This window comes from Magnolia sinica, chromosome 16 (genome assembly GCF_029962835.1).
Source record: "Magnolia sinica isolate HGM2019 chromosome 16, MsV1, whole genome shotgun sequence".
Classification (NCBI taxonomy): domain Eukaryota; kingdom Viridiplantae; phylum Streptophyta; class Magnoliopsida; order Magnoliales; family Magnoliaceae; genus Magnolia; species Magnolia sinica.
In genome coordinates this window covers 67303597-67310166 of record NC_080588.1, presented here as the reverse complement: position 1 = coordinate 67310166, position 6570 = coordinate 67303597, and positions in this window count along the sequence as shown.

Below are 6570 nucleotides of genomic sequence, written 5' to 3'. Positions count from 1 at the left end.
CGAGTCGCTGCTCGACATCAATAGGTGACACTATTTTACAATTCTAAGGTCAAGACTAGACGGTTCCATCACTTAGTCCTTCGTCGAGTCTTCTATAACACCGCAGAGCCGAGGGCTAGGGCCCTCAGGTCTAATTGGTAAAGGCCTTACCGTGTGGTCTGATCGATGAAACCCGACTCCTACTACTTAGAAGATCTCGAGGGCCGTCAGCTCCCCTACCCTTGTAACGCTCACCACCTGAAAGTCTACTACCCTTGATGTAATGGCCATTGTGGGCTCCCAATAAATGTACGCCTTCGAACGACTAGCCTTTAAGGCACTCAATAAAATTCACGTCTCTTCCTATCTACATGAACGGATTATCTGCTAAGAAAATGTTGTCTCTCATAAGCAGGGGCGGACTCAGCGAATTGATCCCTTAAAGAAGGGGTTAGAACGTTATCCCATGAAAGCTTTACAAGGCATCCTCTCATGATCAAGGAAAAAGCCAATGGGCGACCCGACTCCCTGACAAAGGAGTCAGCTCATCGCCCGACTTACAGATATACTAAAAGTCGCTCGCCAATCGTGGGAGGAGCCGACCCCATAGGGGTTTGAACCTAACAACTACAATACTACAAAGTTTAAAGTTCTACGAGATGACATTTAAAAGAGCTGACCTGTAAAGGAGTCGGCTCAACAATGCCCCAAAATGAACCGACCTGTTAACGAATCAGTTCGACAGTCAATAATTATCATCTAAGAACCAACTACGGATTAACATATAAAAAAATCATCATTCATACACCTTCTCCAGAGGGTAAAAAAATATCATCCATTAAACCATTCGTCAAAAAGATTAAGTTCAAAAAAGTCATAAAAAGAGAGATGCTGAAAAGCTAGTTAGTCAGAGTTGGAGGAGGAGGAGCTTGGGAGCCAGGAGCCTAATTTGGGCGAGCATCTCCGGAGGGTTTCTCCCCATCATCTTCAGGCAGTAGAGGCTCAAGGTTGAGATCCGAATAAAAATCCTGGACCGCGTCAATACAAGCATCGAAACCATAGTTGTAAAACTTAGTAGCCTCAATAGCCTTCTCCTCCGAAGTCTTAAAAGCATCGACCGCGGCAGCAACGGCCGATGCCTGGGAGGCCTCATCTTCAACTCGTTGAGTCTCCTTCGCCTAGAATACTGTTCTATGCAGCTCTTCTGCCGCCTCGTCTCTTGTCCGCTCCAGCACTTCCCCTATTCGAGCATTCTCCTTGGCAAGCGAGTCTGCATGGGATCTGGCTCGGGACAGCTTAGCTACAGCAGCACCGCATTGGGCTTCGAGATCACTCACGACCCCCTATAGTTGGAGCTCTCGAGCCCTCCCGTCATCAAGCTGCCAACGCAGTTCCGTCTGCTCCATCCGGAGGAAGGCGGCCTCGTCTCGGAGAATCCCCGCCTCGCGCCTGACGGTTTTTGCCTCAGCATCATTCTTTACAAACTCCCTTAATCTCTCCCGAGTTAGAAGGAACCTCGGAACGGACTGAATGAAAATAAAAGAATGAGCATTCGAATGCGGCAAAAACTGAAGGTAAGAAAAATAAAAGTACCCGGTAGAAGACGGAAGCAATGTCGGTGACAAAAGACTCGTTCGACTTGTCGAGAAGGCTGGCTATGTCTTCCTCTGGGGCGTGCTTGGATCTGCCTCAATTTTTAGACCATACGTTAACATGATATGAGAAAAAGGAATGGATGGTGTTATGGGAAGATCCGAGTCCCTTCAATTCCGATGACCGACATCTCCTTAATCCGATCAGACACATAAGAGTTAACCTGGAATGATAAATACTATTGAAGGGAAGGAAGATTCCCGGCTCGGTCATAGTCACGCTCCTGCTCCGAGGTAGGTAGTTGGTTCGGAGTGATCTAAGACCGGGACAGTCGGTGTGAAGCTTAGACCAAAGACTTCAGGTCGTCTCACTATTTTTCCACCAGAAACGGATAGCTCGACCACTCACATCTGTGTCACCCGTTACGGTAAAACTTAACTCAACAGGACAAGTCCGCCGCCCACCTAAGAGCTCGGAGTGGAGATCTCCAAAATATTCAACAGACAAGTAAGGCCGAGTCACCATGAGCCCAGACCAGAGCTCGGCTCGGACTTAGGACGCAGTCTCTATTGGAATAACTCAATGGCAAAAGCCCATGTATATGCTGATCTAGATCCGAGGCTCAAAGTCAGGACCTCTTTGGCCCGAGATCCTGAGCCGAGGCTGGGATTGGATGTGGACGCTCCATGCGCTAAACTAAGAAACTACCTTAAGCAGACACGACCGATTGTTTCACCCGCAGATACACACGATACGCTACACAATCCCTAAATTACGGACAATATCTCCACGAGCATAGAATCCCACTGATTGAGTGAATCGTGCTGAGATTAACGGACCCAGACCGTCCGATAGTCAGGTATAAATACAAGGAGACTCCATTGTTACAGGTACGCAAGATCTTGTACTCTCCTACTACTTCTGAACTTAGACCCAGATTTCCTTGACCTGACTTAGGCATCAGAGGGTCCCCTGCTTAGACCAGGGTCTTCTTTGCTTGTTGCAAGTGTGCAGGTTCGAGACATTGATGCGGTTCGAAGTTCGTGAGTCGGAGTGGGGAGCCATCCAGATTTAGTCATCAACAAATGACATGGATAAATCGATACATCATGGTGGACCCCACACAGATATGGTCGGACGGCTTATTGTCCGAGCGGGTTGGATGCAATCTGCTTCCCTTATTGAGGAGATGCCATGGACAAAAACAATGCCGGTCTATTAATTCAGAATCTCTTGAATTCAAGGAACATGTGAAGCTCATGTGAAGAGATTATCAACCTTTTTTCTTTATATGGCATGTGAACTGTCGATTTGGATATCTGACATGTGTTCCACGTCCGCTGCAAAAGTTGAAAAACAATATTTTCTTTGGAAGCGGATTGACTGGTGTACCACACACCAGCTGTATAGCTGGTGTATTGACGTCAGCAAGTTATGTGAGTCCCATCATGAGGTATCTGTTATATCCAAACCGTCCATCCATTTGGTGAGCTCTTCATAAGGCTTAAGCCGAAAAATAAGATAGATCTAACGATCAATTGTACCACACTGCAAAAAGTAGTGGGGGATTGAATGTCTACCATTGAAACCCTTTTGGGGGTCACAAAAGTTCCGGATCAATATGAAATTTGTTTTTACTCTTCATCCATGTATTTGTGACCTTATTAACAGATTGGATGGAAAATTAACATTATGGTGGGCCCTATGAATTTTTTAATGGTGAAAATCATTATCCTCACTGCTATTTTTGGTGTGGTCCATTTGAGGTTTGGATATGATTCAAATTTTTTATCTAATGCTCTAAAATGATCTTAAAAAATGGATGAACGGTATGGATATAATAAATACATCATTGTGGGGACCATGTAACTTTGATTTCCTTTGAACCGTTCGTACAACTCGAGCTCGAGGAGCGTTGGCGCTCGTCTTCGCACGACACCTTCATACACCAGCTATATAGCTGGTGTGTGGTACACCAGCGGATCCGCTTCACTTCACCTGCTAGGAAAAGAGATTATGAGAGGGGAGCGGATTAGTTGTTTCCTGGGTTACACCTTAGTGGGTGTTACCCTTACCGTGGGGGCCACCTTGATGATGTGATGTATATCCACGCCGTCCATCTGTTTCTGCAGCCCATTTTAGATGATGGTATCAAAAATAAAGTGGATCCAATTCTCAGGTGGACCACACCACATGAAACATTGAGTGCTTACAAAATCCAAAGGGCCCATGGTAAGGTTTTCGTAATGTTTATTCACCATCCAACCTTTTGATAATGTCAAGCAGACCTGGATGAAGTTAAAAGACAAAGATCAACTTGATTCAAAACTTTTGTGGACCACAAAAAGCTTTTAATTGTCACTTATCACTTTTTCAAATGGTGTGATCCAGCTGAGAGTTGAATCTTCTTAAGTTTTGGAATCATATCCTAAAATGAGATTTAAAAACAGATAAACGGCATGAATATACAACAAATACGGCCCTACATGCCAATCTGGTACTTATGAGAGACTAGGGAAGGATAGCCTGTACCCTACTCGGGAGAGAAGCGTGTACTTGTTCTACATGCCTCTCTTTCTGGTGTACAAGTCCTTTGTTAGAACAATGGTACCGATTGCAAATGCAATAGTTCTTTTTTATCTTTTATTTTATTTTATTTTTATTTTTACACACTCACATCACATGTGCACTCAATTCCTGGTTTGTGTTGAAACTCTTGTGAATCTATAGCCGAGCTATAACTGTTTAGCTGAGCAAAGAACGGACTTAATCACTATCTTTAAGATAATTTATGCCTTAATTTCAACCAAATCCATTAATCCAATAGGCTTCTAACATGCTATTTTCAAAATATAATATCCTAATGTTGTTTGAAACCTGATACTACCACCACCACCATGCCTTCTTCACACCCCAGAGAGACGAAAGAGACTTCTGCCCTCAGAGAGAGAGAGAGAGAGAGAGAGAGAGTCATAATATACTATAATTATACAAAATTGAGATGCGCCAATTAAGAAAATGACCTTAGAAAGTGTGCCACATCCAATGGTTATAACAAAAATAAGATTAGAAAAGATTAATTAATTAATTAATTAGTTTTTTATTTTTATTTTTAAAGGAGTATTGCATGCATATGCTCAATTAACTAGGTTTTTTTTTTTTTTTAATACAATTTTTCATGTGTGCCGATCTCATGCATGTATACGAACTAGAAACTAATGTAATACTTTTCGAAAGACTGGAAAAAGAGTCATATTGCACTACAAAGATGAGAAAAAACTCTTTGCAATATTTATTTTTCTCCTTTAAAAAAAAAAAAAAAAAAAACACTCTAACAGCCTTTCTCTCTCATCTCTTTAGCTCTCTCTGTCCACATGCCACATAATAGTTTTGAATATAAATTAACACTGCAAATTATATATGAATTGATTAATGTTGTTATTATTGGCCTACATGCCTAATATTATACTATATGCATGCGATCAAGTATGAATTTATACATTGTAATATAAATTTGAATTGGAAACATAATCCATAATGAGATCATAAAGCAATAATTTTGAGTCACTAAGGGGGTGTTTGGATCTTAACTTACTTAAGATAAGCTACTTATGCCTTAAGTAGCTTAATTATCTTGATTTCAACTTATTAAACTAGAAGGATTAAGTAAATTTAAATATAAAAAGGTACTTATAATTGATGATAAACCAAACTTATTTATCTGAAATAACTTACTTATCTACTGATGTAAGTGGAAAAAGAAATTTATTTAGTGGTATTCAAACGGTCTTAAATTTAGTTATCAACATTGCAAATGACTTATAATATGGACTACGCATTCAGAAAGAGAAACATAAGGGGTTTGGTGATTTAGGTAACAATCCTCCAATGTGAAAACCATACAAAACATATTACCTTTTCTTATGTTATTTCAAGAAACGTGTTTAATATATTATGGTAGTTAATTCCTTTTGTTAATCTTTGAGATTGTTGTGAAAGTTGCACTTTCTACTAGTAGAGGAATTTTGGAAGGGCCATCTCAAGCTATTATTTTGTAGAAGTGGAGTAGATAAATAAAGTAAAAGAAAGTAGTAAACAGTAGTACTAGAAAAAAATAAAGATAGTTGTTGCTGACGTGACTACGACATGTGGAATGGAAAATTATTTATATTGAATTAAAATGTGAGAAGGAAAATAAGAGACCAGACAATTTTTTACAAAATATATGGTCAAGTATACATGATTCCAACCCTACTTTGAACTTCAATAGCTTCTTCTTTAGGTTATCTCTTCTTTAATTGTTCTCCTGAGTCAAGCAACACCTTGGTGCGTTAGGAATTTTCAAAGCACTCCGAATCGTCGGACTAGCCTTGGGCTCTCTAAGACCTTACCTTGCTCTCTGTCTAGCTTTCTCTTTTGTCTCTGGCCCCTCAAATTGGTAGCTGTTGGGCAAGATTTATAAACCTTAACCGCTGGCCCGTGGGTGGCCGATAGACATTTCCACCGTCCATCTATGATTTGGCTTACGTAATGCTTAGACAATATGTTTTATTCAGTGAGAGAATGACAAGTGAACCATCGACTTGTGGTTGACCAATGGTCCACTTGGCACATTTTTCCTTTGATAGAATGGTTCCTTGAAACCTATTGGAATGAAAAACAAAAACAAGACTGATGACATCACTATTAGCTTATGGTGAGCCTTGTGATTTATTTTGTTGATTGAGTTCATTAGTTATTTTCAGGAGATGTTGGGAACCTTTTCTACTTGACCAGTTCAGATTTTTTTACGGTTTTTTAGGTTGGCCAGAGATATCTTTATCGAAATAAGGTGTAAATAGGATTTTCAAAGAGTCGTGATGATTGTCAAGGATGGGTTGGCTAGTTTCCTGATATGCCAACTAGGTCCGTCAATCATCCTTGTAATGTGCCAAGGGTCTTGCCCATTTGAACGATTTAGATTTTCAATAGTTCGCGAGTTAACTAGAGATGATTTTA